The sequence below is a fragment of the Lampetra planeri genome, chromosome 43 (assembly GCF_965212315.1).
Source record: "Lampetra planeri chromosome 43, kcLamPlan1.2.h2, whole genome shotgun sequence".
Classification (NCBI taxonomy): Eukaryota; Metazoa; Chordata; class Hyperoartia; order Petromyzontiformes; family Petromyzontidae; genus Lampetra; species Lampetra planeri.
The window spans coordinates 2,264,703-2,281,960 of NC_136149.1; the positions used below are offsets into that span (position 1 = coordinate 2,264,703).

The following is a 17,258-nucleotide window of genomic DNA, read 5'->3' on the forward strand; positions in this document are numbered from 1 at the left end:
ATGTGCGCATAGGAAACTTGGGGGGGGGGGGTGAAGCCTCGACAATAATTTGTCTACATTGGCCTTCAAATGAGTGAGATAGTCCGACGGTGGACGATCTGTTTGCTTAAACACGTTAATATTATTGATCCTTGATCGTTTCTGCGTGGATTAAATATCGGTCGTTCTATAGGATTCGGGGGGGTGCGTACAGGGAGGGGGGGGAGGGGTCAAGTTTCGACAGATTTTGCGTCACCTACTCAGTGATGGCTCCGAACAGCGGTGAGCAGAGTTGTTGCGATGGGGCTTGATCTTATAAGTGGAGACCGCACGAAACGAACCGGTTTTAAAAACCCCGATAACAGCCCCCCCCCACCCTCCCGCACAATTAGAAACGTATGAAGCAATCAAACGCAAGGCTCTGTCAAACGTGCCGTGATTGCTTCGTGCTCGGGGCAGCACGGCATTCGGTTCGATCTCCAGGCGCGGCGCGGCGCGGTTGTAATTACAAGCGGGCGGATTTCTCGATTGACACTGCGTCTGTCCCAGCAGCAGCAGCAATGTCACGTGTTGGACGTGTGCGGTTATCGGTGGAGTAAAGTGTGGCTCGCGCCGTTCTCTCTGAAGATGCCCGTGGTCAGATCGAGCGTGCCGAACTTCAGCCAACAACCGCGGTACAAGATAACAAAGACAAAGATCCCCCGTGTAGCCTGTAACAGACTGTAGGAGCAAGTGCTGTTAGCGAGCACCTATGAAGGCCGGGACGGATACACGAGGGGGTGGGTGGCCAGCACCACGCCCGGCCGCCTTTGTCTCCCCAGTGGCGATGTTTACACACCGCACCGGGTTACTCATTTGAGGCTGAGCCGACCTAGGGGAGGGCCCAGGACCGGTTCAGATAATCCGTCACCGGTGTTGGCCGTGAGCGGGAATCGAACCCGGGTCGCCAGGTTCGTAGCGCAGCGTGGCGCTAACCACTCCACGGTCATTCACGACGCATTATACTTTGCGCGTGATGCAAACCGGTAACCGGTTTTTTTTCTGCTTGTGGCCCAATTGCTGTTACCGGCTGATTAAGGGAGATGAAAAAAAACAGGTTTAACGACCCTTAATTGAAAAGTTTGCAAATGTGCTGGGTGAGAAGCCTTCCACGCACACAGTGCAGAGTCAACAAAGCACATTTAAGAGAGGGGGGGTGGAGGAAGAAAGGATTATTATATTAAAAAAACTGTTGACTCCAAACTTTAAACCGCGCCAGCTCCACCAGCGCTGTGAGCCTGAAAACACTTTCCCAATCCTGGACGTCCATTCCCTCCCTCCCTCTCCTCCTCCTCCTCCCCCACCACCACCAACCAGACCAAGCACAGGAAACGGCACATTTTTCTATCCAAAGTAAAATCCAACCCATTTCTCTGCCTCCCAAGCTCCAGCTTCCCCCTCCCCTCCCCTCCGCTTCCTCAGCTGGAGTCCAGAAGCTCTCCCCAACATCTGCCACGTAGCGAGCGAGCGACGCAGGCACAAGGAACCCCTCGTCCATCCATACATCCCTCATCCTCCATCCATCCCTCTCGTCCATACATCCCTCCTCTTCCATACATCCCTCATCCTCCATACATCCCTCTCGTCCATACATCCCTCAATCCTCTTCCATACATCCCCCTCTTCCATCCATCCCCCTCGTCCATACATCCCCCATCCTCCATACATCCCTCATCCTCCATCCATCCCTCCTCTTCCATACATCCCTCTCGTCCATACATCCCTCATCCTCCATCCATCCCTCCTCTTCCATCCATCCCCCTCGTCCATACATCCCTCAATCCTCTTCCATACCTCCCCCTCGTCCATACATCCCCCCTAGCCCCCCCATTCTCTCTGTGGTCCGAAGGGCAGCAGAGTCGCCTCCAGCCCAAAGGACTCGTGGCCCCGGGTGAGTGACGGCGGGAATGTGGTGCTCTGTGTGTGTGTGTGTTGCTGTGTGTGTGTGTGGTGCTGTGTGTGTGTGGTGCTGTGTGTGTGTGTGTGGTGCTGTGTGTGTGTGTGTGGTGCTGTGTGTGTGTGTGTGGTGCAGGTGTGTGTGTGTGTGGTGCTGTGTGTGTGTGTGGTGCTGTGTGTGTGTGTGGTGCTGTGTGTGTGTGTGTGTGGTGCTGTGTGTGTGTGGTGCTGTGTGTGTGTGTGTGGTGCTGTGTGTGTGTGGTGCTGTGTGTGTGTGGTGCTGTGTGTGTGTGTGTGGTGCTGTGTGTGTGTGTGTGGTGCTGTGTGTGTGTGTGTGGTGCAGGTGTGTGTGTGTGTGGTGCTGTGTGTGTGTGTGGTGCTGTGTGTGTGTGTGGTGCTGTGTGTGTGTGTGTGTGGTGCTGTGTGTGTGTGGTGCTGTGTGTGTGTGTGTGGTGCTGTGTGTGTGTGTGGTGCTGTGTGGTGCTGTGTGGTGCTGTGTGTGTGTGTGGTGCTGTGTGTGGTGCTGTGTGTGTGTGTGGTGCTGTGTGTGTGTGTGGTGCTGTGTGTGTGTGTGGTGCTGTGTGTGTGTGTGGTGCTGTGTGTGTGTGTGGTGCTGTGTGTGTGTGTGGTGCTCTGTGTGTGTGTGTGGTGCTCTGTGTGTGTGTGTGTGGTGCTCTGTGTGTGTGGTGCTGTGTGTGTGTGTGGTGCTGTGTGTGTGTGTGGTGCTGTGTGTGTGTGTGGTACCCCCCTAGTGGAGCATCTTCGCCGGTTGGAAACATTTAGGCTGGCCTGCCTACGATCCATCCTGGGTTTAACCTGCAGGCTGGATTGTGTGAGGAGCTCACAAGTCCTTGAAAGATCTGGGCAAAGTCCCATCAGTGAGCCCCTCCGGCAGGCAAGGCTGCGTTGGCTGGGTCATGTAGCCCGCATGCCCAGCCACCGCATGCCTAAACAGCTTTTGTTCGGCCGGATCGAGGGGGCTAAACGGGCGCGGCACGGGCTAGAGAAGAGATGGAGTGATGTGGTACAGGAGGATGTGGAGCTGAGTGGACTTGCCGATGACTGGTACCAGCGGTGTCAAGATCGGCCTCAGTGGAGGAGGCTCGTGAAGGACGCTACTGGGCAGTTGGAGGCAGCCGCCCTCCAACAACAACGGAGGGCGGAGGAGCGACGCTCACAACAACGAGCGGAGCACCGGGTGGCTAAAGCACAGCAAGTTGGTACAGTAGGGGGCACAGGTGGTGCATCAGCCAGTCATCTCGGTCATCTCGGTCAGTCGACCCGTGGCACCTGGGTCTGCCCCGTGACCTCCTGCCAGCGGGCGTTCGACACTTCACGTGGCCTCAAGGTGCACATGGCCTGGCACAAGCGTCGTGGTGACGTCACCGCCACTTAGTGGCGAATGGCGGTTGTTGTTGTTGTTGTGTGTGTGGTGCTGTGTGTGTGTGTGGTGCTGTGTGTGTGTGTGGTGCTGTGTGTGTGGTGCTGTGTGTGTGTGTGGTGCTGTGTGTGTGTGGTGCTGTGTGTGTGTGGTGCTGTGTGTGTGTGTGGTGCTGTGTGTGTGTGGTGCTGTGTGTGTGTGTGGTGCTGTGTGTGTGTGGTGCTGTGTGTGTGTGCTGTGTGTGTGTGTGTGGTGCTGTGTGTGTGTGTGTGGTGCTGTGTGTGTGTGTGTGGTGCTGTGTGTGTGTGTGGTGCTGTGTGTGTGTGTGTGGTGCTGTGTGTGTGTGTGTGGTGCTGTGTGTGTGTGTGGTGCTGTGTGTGTTTGGTGCTGTGTGTGTGTGTGTGGTGCTGTGTGTTTGTGTGTGGTGCTGTGTGTTTGTGTGTGGTGCTGTGTGTGTGTGTGTGTGGTGCTGTGTGTGTGGTCCTGTGTGTGTGGTCCTGTGTGTGTGGTGCTGTGTGTGGGGTGCTGTGTGTGGGGTGCTGTGTGTGGGGTGCTGTGTGTGGGGTGCTGTGTGTGTGTGTGGGGTGCTGTGTGTGTGTGTGGGGTGCTGTGTGTGTGTGTGTGGGGTGCTGTGTGTGTGTGTGGGGTGGTGTGTATGTGGTGCTGTGTATGTGGTGCTGTGTGTGTGGTGCTGTGTGTGTGTTGTGTGTGTGAGTGTGGTGCTGTGTGTGTTGTTGTGTGTGTGAGTGTGGTGCTGTGTGTGTGTTGTTGTGTGGTGCTGTGTGTGTGTGTGTGGTGCTGTGTGTGTGTGTGTGTGGTGGTGTGTGTGTGGTGTGCTGTGTGTGTGTGTGTGAGAGGCTGCCACTCCTCTGTCGGGAGCTGGACCGGTACCGCCTGGATCTCTGTGGCATTCAGGAGGTCCGGTGGACCGGTTCTGGCTCCTGCCACCATGAGGGGTGGACAGTCCTCTACTCGGGGCAGGAGACTGCCAAACAACAGGGTGTGGCTCTTCTTCTGAACAAAAGAATGAAGGGGGCGTGGGAGCGTGGCGGTGAGGTGTGGGAAGCTGTAAGCCCCAGGATACTTTGGGCTCGCCTTCCCATCAACCAGAGGCGAGGAGTGGTGGTCGTGGTTACTTATGCCCCCACCGAAGACGAACATCTGTGGAGGGATGCAGGCAAAGCCGATGAGTCGGACGCTTTCTATGACCTCCTGTCACAGGTGCTGGCTAAAGTGGCCACTCGGGACAGAGTCATCTTGTTGGGTGACTTCAATGCCCGAGTTGGTCATGATACTGGCACCTGGTCTGGAGTGATTGGAAGGCATGGGCCAGATCAGCTCAATAATAACGGTAGGAGGCTGCTAGATTTTTGTGCAGCCCATGGGCTTGTAATTACTAACACGCTCTTCCGGCATCGGCGCATCCACACAACATCATGGATGCATGCCGGGTCCAAGCAAGAACATCTGCTGGACTACGTAGTGACGGACCAGCGGATGCGAGCCCATGTCCTTGACACCAGGACCTACCGTGGAGCTGATCTGCCCTCTGACCATCGACTAGTCATCTGTAAGATGCGCCTGCCATTCTTCCACTCCGGTGGTGGGTGTACACCCAGGATCCCATTCCAACCAAAAGTGGCCTGGTCTAAGTTAGCTGATGAAAGTTGCAAGCGAGAATTTCATCATCGCTTGCAGCTGGGGTTGGCATCGTCCCCCACTCCACCTGATGTCGAGGGTAAATGGGCGAGGTTTAAGACTGTGACTCATGCAGCTGCAATGGCTGCTTTGGGTACGCGGTCCAGACCTCCCCGGGAACCCTGGCTGACGGAGGAGGTGTTCAGGTTAATTGAGAAAAAGCGACAGGCCCACTCTCATCGCCTACAGCATCCCACGTCAGAGAATGAGGAGGTTTACCGCAGTCTTCGCTCGGAGGTTCGGAGAGCCGTGAGGCGCTGTAAGGATGGGTGGTGGTCGCGGGTTGCTGAGGAGATGGAGTCTGCCTCAGTGGCCCGCGATCACAAATCACTATTTAACTCCATCAAAAAAGTAACCTGCAGCGCCACACCTATTACCATCATTAGAGGAAAAAACTGTGATCCAATCTCCGACCCCCAGGAACAGGTTTGCAGATTTGCTGAGCATTTCTGTGAGGTCCTGGGGGAGGGAAAATCTCTCAGCCAGGAAAACATCATGGCACAAAGTGGGGATAACCCTGCTGAGGCTGCGGTGCCTCAAATATTGGAAGAGGTCACCCCCTGTGAGTGGCTGGCTGAGGTACCGGCTGTTGAGGAAGTACTGAGGGCGATCCGGAGTCTGAGACCAGGGAAGGCACCGGGCAGAGATGATCTCCCAGGCGAAATGCTGAGGGAGGGTGGCGTTTGTGCACAGACTGCCCTATATGACATCATAACAACAGTCTGGACCACTGGACGGGTTCCGCAGGACTGGAAGGATGCCCTGGTGGTCCCCCTCTTTAAGAAGGGGGACCGTACCGACTGTAACAACTACAGGGGCATCTCACTCCTCAGTGTGCCGGGTAAGGTCCTGGCAAGGATTATTCAACATCGCCTTGCTAGGCATGCTGAGGAGAGGCTTGCGGAGCCCCAATGTGGTTTCAGGAAAGGGCGGTCCTGCACAGATGCCATATTTTCTGTCCGTCTGCTACAGCAGAGGTGTAGGGAATTCCAAAAAGACCTACATCTCTGCTTTATTGACCTGGTCAAGGCCTATGATACCATCAGTAGGACTGGGCTCTGGGTTGTTCTTCGTGCTTTCGGAGTCCCTGACCCTCTGCTCACGATCATTAAGGACCTTCATGATGGTGAGCGGGCCCGGGTAAAACTACGTGGCCGGGAGTCGGAGCCTTTCCCTGTACACCTTGGGGTGCGACAGGGATGTCCTCTGGCTCCCACATTATTTAACATCTATTTCGACTGCGTAGTTCGTGAAGCCTTCAATAGCTGTACCGGGGGAATTACCATTTGGTACAGATACAATGGGAGGCTGATCGACGCCCGGGTGCGATCAAGGGATGGCTCCCTATTGGTCAACCACGTTATGTATGCCGATGATTTGGTAATAGCTGCTCATTCAGAAGAGGAGTTGGAGACGCTGCTGCTGAGACTGGAGCGTGCCACTAAGAGGTGGGGCCTTACCATCAGCCCCACCAAAACTAAGCACCTGCCTGGGTATTTTGTACCATCGGGCACTCCGCCCCCACAACTCCCAATCGGTGATGGGGCAGTTGTGGAGAGAGTAGAGAATTTCCCATACCTGGGCAGTGTGCTCATGACCGGCTCCAGTTTATCAGCAGAGGTCTCACTCCGAATCAGTCGAGCGGCAATATCTTTTCATCGGTTGCGTAACGCTGTGTGGAAGCTACCTGGTCTGTCGCTCCGCACGAAGCTTCAGGTCTTCTCGGCCACGGTCATTCCCTCCCTTCTCTATGCTTGCGAAACGTGGACCCCCCTAGTGGAGCATCTTCGCCGGTTGGAAACATTTAGGCTGGCCTGCCTACGATCCATCCTGGGTTTAACCAGGCTGGATTGTGTGAGGAGCTCACAAGTCCTTGAAAGATCTGGGCAAAGTCCCATCAGTGAGCTCCTCCGGCAGGCAAGGCTGCGTTGGCTGGGTCATGTAGCCCGCATGCCCAGCCACCGCATGCCTAAACAGCTTTTGTTCGGCCGGATCGAGGGGGCTAAACGGGCGCGGCACGGGCTAGAGAAGAGATGGAGTGATGTGGTACAGGAGGACGTGGAGCTGAGTGGACTTGCCGATGACTGGTACCAGCGGTGTCAAGATCGGCCTCAGTGGAGGAGGCTCGTGAAGGACGCTACTGGGCAGTTGGAGGCAGTCGCCCTCCAACAACAACGGAGGGCGGAGGAGCGACGCTCACAACAACGAGCGGAGCGCCGGGTGGCTAAAGCACAGCAAGTTGGCACAGTAGGGGGCACAGGTGGTGCATCAGCCAGTCATCTCGGTCATCTCGGTCAGTCGACCCGTGGCACCTGGGTCTGCCCCGTGACCTCCTGCCAGCGGGCGTTCGACACTTCACGTGGCCTCAAGGTGCACATGGCCTGGCACAAGCGTCGTGGTGACGTCACCGCCACTTAGTGGCGAATGGCGGTTGTTGAGTGTGTGTGTGGTGCTGTGTGTGTGTGTGTGGTGCTGTGTGTGTGTGTGGTGCTGTGTGTGGTGCTGTGTGTGTGTGGTGCTGTGTGTGTGTGTGTGGTGCTGTGTGTGTGTGTGGTGTTGTGTGTGTGTGTGGTGCTGTGTGTGTGTGGTGCTGTGTGTGAGTGTGGTGCTGTGTGTGTGTGTGTGGTGCTGTGCTTTGCGTGTGTGTGGTGCTGTGCTGTGTGTGTGTGGTGCTGTGCTGTGTGTGTGTGGTGCTGTGCTGTGTGTGTGTGTGGTGCTGTGCTGTGTGTGTGTGTGGTGCTGTGCTGTGTGTGTGTGTGGTGCTGTGCTGTGTGTGTGTGTCGTGCTGTGCTGTGTGTGTGTGTGTCGTGCTGTGCTGTGTGTGTGTCGTGCTGTGCTGTGTGTGTGTCGTGCTGTGCTGTGTGTGTGTGTGTCGTGCTGTGCTGTGTGTGTGTCGTGCTGTGCTGTGTGTGTGTCGTGCTGTGCTGTGTGTGTGTGTGGTGCTGTGCTGTGCTGTGTGTGTGTGGTGCTGTGCTGTGTGTGTGTGTGTGGTGCCGTGTGTGTGTGTGTGGTGCCGTGTGTGTGTGTGTGGTGCTGTGTGTGTGTGTGTGGCGGTGGCAAGTTCGTTAGTTCGTATCGCAACTGAGCCTCGACCCTGGCCGCGACCCGAGTTGTAGCTGCCGCTGTGCGAATGAGCGAGGATGGGCACTGGGGAGAGACAAAGACGGCCGAGGGTGATGGTTGCCAACACCCCCCCCCCCACCTGTCTCGTGTGCAATGCCGTTCTGAATGGGTGCTCGCTAACAGCACTTGCCCCAACATTTTGTTGAATGCTATATGGGGAATATGTGTTTTGTGTGTCTGAGAGCATGAATTAGTGTGTGTGAGAGTGAATATGTGTGTGTAAGAGTGAATGTGTGTGTGTAAGAGTGAATGTGTGTGTGTAAGAGTTCATGTGTGGTGGTAAGAGTGAGTGTGTGTGCAAGTAAGAGTGCATGTGTGTGTGCGTGCGTGCGTGTGTGCGTGTACGAGTGAATGTGTGTGTGTGACCTCCTGCCAGCGGGCGTTCGACACTTCACGTGGCCTCAAGGTGCACTTGGCCTGGCACAAGCGTCGTGGTGACGTCACCGCCACTTAGTGGCGAATGGCGGTTGTTGTTGTTGTTGTTGTTGTGGTGCTGTGTGTGTTTGTGCTTGAGTGGTATTTGTACAGACTGTTGGGGCATGTGCTGTGTGCACGTGTGATAGTGTGTGAGTACGTACATGCGAGAGTGTGCTCTGTGCATGATGCGTCTGGTGAGAAGTTATTTGCTAAATAACCTGACGCTTAACTCGATGGCCAGGGTGTTCTAAACCTGGTCACGGCTACCTTAAGTGGCGAATGAATACCTGAACCAGTCCTGGGCAACGCGCCTCCCATTTAAACATCTTCACCAACCCGCACTGACCAGCGTGGTGAAGTATGATCACCACCAGCGTGGTGAAGTATGATCACCACCAGCGTGGTGAAGTATGATCAAACGGTCCACATGGCCGACACGGCGTGGGGAGGCCTTCCCCCATCAGTGAATCGACAGAGTGATTTAGATTATTGGGTTTTTTTAAAATCCCAATTTACAATTATTATAGAATGCGTCGGTCGAAGTGCAAAGGACGATTAATGTTTCACGACAACTATTCGGGTCAATGTTTGTGACGGCAAGAGGGGAACGATTTGTAAATGTATCGATCATCGGCGAGCCGTGTGCAGTTGGGGTGATGATGATCATGATGACTGTGTCCCTCCTCTAAGATAACAATGGCAAGGAATGTGCCAATGATGATGACGGGCACGTCATTGACTTGATCAAACAAAATTAACATATCCTGAAATGATGTAGATGATGATATAGATGATGATGATTGCGTTGCGTCTATGGGATGCTGCATCACTCCTATGCGATGATTTTCACTTCGATGAGATCACGATGATGATGATGATTACGGTGTCAATCAAACTTGATTGTGATGGTGATGATATCATCACTTGGGTGATGATGATATTGATAATTGTTACTCCTAATGAGATGATGATGATGACACTGCTTTAATCATAACGATAATTGTCACTTCTGTGATTGTATAACTCCTGAGATGAATACGATAATTTCACTTCTATAAGACAAAGATGCCGGGATGTTTGAGGCATGGCAGCATGCATCGAGTCTCCCTGCAGTGCAAATTCCACATTCCCATGGCGGAGGCAGTCTATCCATCGAGGGATCACTGTTGACTGAATACAAAGTGGGGCTGACGACGATGATGATGATGATGGGCTGTGTTGCCCCCTTGACCGGGTCCTTGAACTCGTGACTTTGTGAGCCAAATGCTCTGACAACAGCGAAACCTGGGCTGATCCGTATCATCATCATCAGCCACGATCTATACACTGCTGGATGAAGGCCTCTCTAAGCCACTGTCACCCCCCACCCACGATGCCACGGTCTGTGTCAGGTTGACGTCATTGCTCCATCTTCATTGTGGAATTCTTCTCCAGTTTGTTCCCCTCCGTGGGCTGTCACTCCGTCGCCAGTCTCGACCACCGGCCGTCGTTATTTCTCGCGACGTCTCGTGCCCAAGCCCACCTCCGCGCGTTAACAAATCAGTGCGGTGTCTCTCATCTGCATCGCATGTCCTGTGATGTATGTACGTACGTATGTTGTTGACCTTCTTTCGCGCCGTACGTAGCCAACCGTGCTAATCGGAAGTACGGGGGAAGGACAACAAACTAAACGCAAAGAGCAGTTCTAAAGAATTGAGTTTGTCAATCTAGATGATGATTTAAAAGTGCATAGCTCCAGTGGCTTCCTAATATCGGAAGGAAGAGCGTTCCAAACGGCCGCAGAAGCGCATCTGAAAGCGCCACGCGATGCGGTGACCACCGCATCTGTTCGATGTCCCAGCAGCCAAAAGCTGCTTGTGAGGATGACCGGAGTTTGCGTGGTGATGCTTTATGCTCCTTTCAAGATCAGCGAGATGGTGTGGTTCATTTGCGGCAAGGGCTTCGTGTGTAATCAGTGCGGCCTTAGAACGAATTCGTTCAGTGACCGGAAGCGAACACACCTCTGCGAGCATTGGGCAGACGTGGTCAGATCTTGCAGTAGCCGGCACGACACGTGCTAAAGAAATAGACATCTAACAGCCAACACAGCATCGGGGGAGGCCTTCATCCAGCAGTGGATTGAGAAAGGCTGATGAAGGAACGAGTGTCGGGTCTGGTCAGAGCACACGAAGGTCGTGAATTCAAATCACGGTCCGGTGTTAAAACTCAGCCCAGTCATTGTCATAAACATCGTCATGATGATTGCCATCCTAATTGTCAACTTCGTGATTAAATTAACATCACTTGTATGACTATTATCACAATGACAACACCGTCAGCATCATCCTCATCAATTTCTTACTTTTAATAACGCCATCATAACCGCAACAACATCATCCTCCAAAATAGTATCGTCGTTTCGATGAAACAACCATGTGTAAGGGTCAAGAACCACGCACACCCACTGATTCAGTGAATCGTCGTAATTCACGCTCACAATTCCATTCAAGGATTAAGATTCTTGTTTTTTTTTTACACTTGCAGAAGATGGTAGCGCCTCTCGTGGCTGCAGGGGTCACGTAAACCCATTACCGCATGCGACGTAAACGAATGTAAAACACGTTTTATTTCTACCTACGAGACTTTACCGAAAGAACCAAAGAGTATGGATTCCTGCAGTCACGAAAGCTTCAAATCAAGATTAAAACACGTTTCATTCGTCCATACGGGCCTGTGCCCAGCTTGGGTTTAGTTGTTGTTGTTGTCCCATGATGTCAGTGACAACATTAGCAGCAGCAATCTCGAGAGCTAAGGGAACGGTACCATACGATATTCTTAGGTTGTTTTCGGTAAAGTCACGTAGGTAAAACATTAAAATTAATAAAAGTAAAATAAAATAAAAATCACGACGTTTCGGAGGCAACACAAGCTTCCGTCTTCAGGTGGAACCGTCACAGCCACGACAGCTGTATCAAGTAAATGAGAGATTGCAAGAGCTACCACTCCGTTTATATAATGGTTGGAGAGGGGGGAAGGGCCAAGTACAGCACACTTTATTCATATGGTAAGGTGAGGCTTAAGAGGGCGAGCCTTTGTTATGGAGAGGTACGGTTTGTGACTCAACCTGGAAACTGGAGGAGGAGGCGTGCGGGAAGGCCCGCTTCTGGGTTACACAGGACACGGATTCGCGGTTTCACGGCGTCGTTTGCGATTCGGGGGCAGAGGAGAAATCCGACCTTGGACCTCGGCGATGCACGTCTCGCAAACCCACTTGGTGGGTTCCAAGCCGACATTCTTCCATCGCCTCTCGAGCCTCCGACCCATTCATGTTTTTGCCCACGTAGGTCTGTGTTTGTGTGGGAGGGGGTTAGGGGGGGGGCAAGGTGATTTAGAGAAGATAAAAACGCTTGGAGAGTTATGCGCCGATGGAAATGTTAATGGTGCTTGACTGATTGGGGAATAAGGCCAGAGTCTAGCCATGAACACGCTGCTAATGTGCAGGAACTCATTGCTACACTCTCTCCATGAACACGCTCCTATTGTGCAGGAACTCATTGCTACACTCTCTCCATGAACACGCTGCTAATGTGCAGGAACTCATTGCTACACTCTCTCCATGAACACGCTGCTATTGTGCAGGAAATCATTGCTACACTCTCTCCATGAACACGCTGCTAATGTGCAGGAAATCATTGCTACACTCTCTCCATGAACACGCTGCTAATGTGCAGGAAATCATTGCTACACTCTCTCCATGACTGCCTCATTGCTCGAGGGGATGTTGTGGCGGTCGTCTCTCTGATGACACAAATGATTCTCACAGCTGTTTCTGTTTGTTTGTTTTAGCAGGGCTGTTGGCAAGGCCCCACCTCTTAGTGGCACGCTCCAGGTTCCGCGGCAACCCTTAAGAGTGAGAACAAATGATCAGATCGTCAGCATTCGTAGCATAGTTTACCAGCAGGGAGCCTTCCCTGGACTGTGCCTAGGCATTGATCAAGCTCTCCATTGTATCTGTACCAGATGGAAATTCCTCTGGTACAGCCATGAAAAGCTTCTTGAACTAATTATTTGAAAAAAAAAACAAGTTAAATAGTATAGGAGGCCAGAGTGCATGCCTGTCGTACCTCAAGATGAACGAGGAATGGCTCTGACTCCCGGCCACGCAGCTGTACCTGGACTAGTGCACCATCATGATGAAGGTCCTTGGTGATTGTGAACGGAGGGTTCGGAACCTCGAAAGCAGGAACAGTAACCCAAAGTCTTGGCTCGTTGATGGTCTCGTAGGCCTTAACCGGGTCAATAAAGCAGACATATTTTATGTCCCGTTGAAATTCCCTGCACCTCTGCTGTTACAGATGGACAGAGAATATGGCATAACGGTGCAGGCCCGCTCTGCCTGAAACGCATACATACACGCGCATGCATACACATACGGACATACAAACTAAAATAAACGCACGCATGCACATACGCAAGCTTACACACGTCCATGCGTACTTATAAACACACATACAGACACAGATATGCACACTGACACATCTGCACACTTTCACTAACTCGTACAAACATGTTTAAACATGTGTGTATGTTTGTGTGTGTTTATGCACATGTGAAGAGCAGCAATGCTGCGAACCCAGCGATCCGAGTTCGATTCCAGCTCACGACCAACACCAGTCACCATTATCTGAACCGGTCCTGAGCCTCCCCTAGTTCGACTCGGCCACAAATGAGAGACAAAGGCGGTCGGGCGTGGTGTGGGCCACCCACCCCCTCGTGTGCCGTGCCGGGCTTCATAGGCGTCCACTAACAGCACTTGCCCCAACAGCCTGTTAAGGCTACACGGGGGATATTTGTCTTTTGCATATGTGAGCAGTGGTGCAGCTATTCGTTCAAGTGGTTTCTGAACCCATCCTGGGCCTCCCAACAGTTTGACTTGGCCTTTAAATGAATGTTTGGAATACCATGTGAACATCAGGGCTGACAGCGGGGAGGGTCCAACACAAAGGTGGCCGGGAGTGATGCTGTCCACATCACCCCGTTCACCAGGGCCGTGTTATCCAATAGGCAACAGTAGTAGGCACTTTGCCTAGGGGCTACTCACTCACCCAGCCACTCACCCACCCATCAGGGCCGTATGCACTGTGGCTAGGGCCTACGAAAACTAAAGGCCTACAACATTTTTTGTGGATTAATTCTAGATTTGAAGCTTTCGTGACTGCAAGTATTCATATTCTTAGGTTTTTTCGGTAAAGTCACGTAGGTAAAAAAATAAAATTAATAAAAGTAAAATAAAAATATTTTTATTTAACTTTTTTTATTTTACTTTTATTAATTTAAATTTTTTTACCTACGTGACTTTACCGAAAAAACCTAAGAATGTTTTTTTGTGTAGTTTGTATGGTTAAAAATGTAACCAATATTTCATCTTGAATAAATATATTTATATAGCAAAGATAGGCACAAAGAGGCAGAGTCGTGTCAATCGTTGTTTTTCATCTGGTGAGAGAAATTAACATCGGAGATGAACTTTTGGAGACATTTTTTTCATTGCAAAAATTAGCAAATAACTTCTACTCAATAGACAGGAGTGCAAGGGAAGACGATCGTTGTTGTCCTATGGACAAAGTACCGCGTGAAGCAAGTGGAGTCACATCAGCGGTCGTAGTAACACGAGACAGCAGCAGTGGCAACTGCAGAAAGTGATCACTGAAGGCCGACGAAACACAAGTGCCTACAGGGCCTACAAGAACCTTACTTGCCGTTCACGTGCCGTGTCCTGGTCTTGCCTAATAGGTGCTCACCTACAGCCCCGTACCTAGCAGTCCATGAGGCGAAGCGGTCGAACGCGATGTGCGGTGTGCGTATGTGCGGTGTGCGTGTGTGCCTGTGTGCGGTGTGCAGTGTGTGCAGTGTGCGTGTGAGTTTGACTTCTGTGCATCTCCTTGTTGTTTGGGAAAAATGGAAGAGAAGGAGGAAGACCTCGCTGAGAATGGCTTGACGGCGACATAAGAGATTGAGATTGGTGTCGGGAAGATGTGCCACTACTTGAGATTTCACCATTGGAAACCAATTATCATATTTTGCTACTGGCAAATGAGGTTCCAATGGTGTAAATGCTTACCCCGACCTCTCATACTCTGATGGTGCATTGTCCTTGAGTTGTGCGCCTTTTGGCGTCATCTGGTCCAACACCATGTGAGACTAGGCTCTAAAGAAAGCTGTCTCGGGTGTGGACCAATCAACTTCAAGGACAGTGCAAATTATCAGAGTTGTGTTTTTTGTTTGCATTCCGACTGCAGGTATTGTGGTCAATGCAAACATGACTCCTCGTAAAAAAAGGTGTCAGTTTTGTTGCCAGATAGAAGGGTAAAAAAACAATTATCATACTTGAGTTTTGTGTCAGCAAGATGTGCCACTACTTGAGGTTGGTGTAAGAAACATGTGCCACTACTTGAGGTTGGTGTAAGAAACATGTGCCACTACTTGAGCATATTTAGCACAAGACAGGGTGGAAGGTGGCGAGATGTTAACTACCTCGCCTGGTATGCAAGAGGTCATGGGTTCAATCCTGACCCTGACCCTCACGCCTGCTGTATATTTGGAGTTTGCGTGTCTCTCTCCACGTAGTCACGTGGATTTCCTCTGGGTCCTCCTGTTTTTCCCTCCACATTATCGCAGCCAAGCGTGCGTTTGGCTGCAATAAATGTCAACGTTGATAAGCCACTTCGGTGAGCCATCAGTTGTGGTCAGGTGGCTTCTCTAAAGTTAGTTTTATAGCTCCGTGGCCCTTAGCTGGTAAAATAACAATAGTTGAGGTTAAAGAGTTTTAGTTTGGACATAGAGTAATGTGGAAACAAATGATGAAATGTAGCAGTGGACACCTCCGGGGCTATTATCCCATGCATCATGATGATGATGATGGTCTTTGTGAAATTATTACAGGCGGGAGAGGGGGGGGTGCACTGTCGCCCATCACCCATTACAATCCCTGCCACAAGCTCTCTGCTCATCTGGAATCAATATTAGGCCTCTCAGTGGGGGAGTACAGAGGAGGAGGAGGAAGGGGTGTGGGGGGGAGGTCAGGGAGGGAGTTCGCCCTTATTTGCCTCCCTGCATTCACAAACACACATACAGATGTATACATTGACATACAAAGACAAAGTTCCCCCGTGTAGCCTTAACACACTGTTGGGGCAAGTGCTGTTAGTGAGCACCTATGAATGCCCGGCACGGCACACGAGGAGGGGGTGGCTGGTCAGAACCATGTCGCACCAGCTACTTATTTGAGGCCGAGTCGACCTAGCAGAGGCCCAGGACCGGTCCAGATAATTGTAATCGTCACCGGTGGTGGCCGTGAGCGGGAATCGAAGCTGGATCGCCGGTTGCATAGCACGGGCGCGCTAACTGCTCCACCACCGTGCATTATGCCGCACGCACACGGATAAACGCAAGCTTGGATCGCCACTGATGCCACCGTGATTGCGAAACAGAACTCCATTTTGGCCAAGTTTGAAGTCTCCCGAAAGCTGCTCAAATTACTCGCGGTTCCGCTCTTCTTATGATAACAGTTACTAACTACTAGCACGGCTACTAATTTAGCACATTTGGTATTCCGACAGTCTTGCAGCGTAGGGCTATCACAAATGTGCTCCGTGTCACGGACGAGCAATCGTCTGGCAGAAGTGCACGACGTGGCCACGTCCTTTAACCCGACGTCAAATAACTTGCGAGTAATTTAAAACATTTGGACCGGCGATGCCTTTTATTGAATATCCACTGGGTTCGCAGATGATGCATAATGATGGTTAATACACCTCGTTGCGCCTCCAGTGGCGACGTTCGCACACACCGCACGAGGTATTCGTTTTAGGCCGAGTCAACCTATGGGGAGGCCCAAGACCGGTTGGGAGATTCGCTTTTGATTTTGGTGATCAAGGCGGGAATCCAACTCGGGTCGCCGAGTTCATAAACGCGGCGTGCTAACCGCTACACCATTCCGCTCCCCACACACACACACGCGCACGCGCGCGCACACACGCGCATTCCCAAATGAAAGGAAGCTGATAAAAACTGCTGGCTTGGCAGTTCGTTGTAAGTTTGGCAGATGTGCCTCCGATGTGGCAGACAGACCTCGGTGTTTTGGGGGCAATGTAACCCAACATTTTTTCCCGACTCGTGCAAATACAGACATTGCAGTGTCGCGAGTTGGATTATAACGTCACTGAATCGTGAATGTCTGTGGCCAGTTCGACTTAATCGCGCGCAAAGGTGTGCTCGCAACCAGCAGGCAGATACAGCTCCCATCGTGCCTTGCGCGCGTTCTCATGTGGTGTTGTTCTTACTTTAAATGTAAGAATGCACCATTGGAACCTCATTTGCCAGTAAAAAAATATGATAATTGTTTTTTTTACCCTTTTAGTTGGCAACAAAAGTGCGCCTTTTGACGTCATCTGGTCCAACACCATGTGAGACTAAGCTCTAAGGAAAGCTGTCTCGGGTGTGGACCAATCAACTTCAAGGACAGTGCATACATTATCAGAGTTGTGTTTTTTGTTTGCATTATGACTGCAGGTATTGTGGTCTATGCAAACATGACTCCTTGTAAAACAGGTGTCAGTTTTGTTGCCAGATAAAAGGGTAAAAAAACCAATTATCTTGTAAGAATGCAATTCTACATCGAGTGCACGATTTAAAAGAGTTTTCGAGCCACTGGTAGAAACGGCACATTACTCCAGTTCGCTCCACA

The 17,258-nt window shown here is 51.6% G+C and overlaps 1 protein-coding gene across 1 annotated transcript in view; it reads left to right on the plus strand.

Annotated features, from left to right (window-relative positions):
* The first annotated feature begins 953 nt into the window (after positions 1–953).
* The window catches only part of PID1 (phosphotyrosine interaction domain containing 1), a 31,123-nt gene continuing 14,818 nt past the window's right edge, over positions 954–17,258 (plus strand). The window contains exon 1 of the mRNA XM_078614034.1: positions 954–1,909. The gene's annotated coding sequence lies outside the window, so the exon portion shown is untranslated. The remainder of the gene's footprint in view (positions 1,910–17,258) is intronic.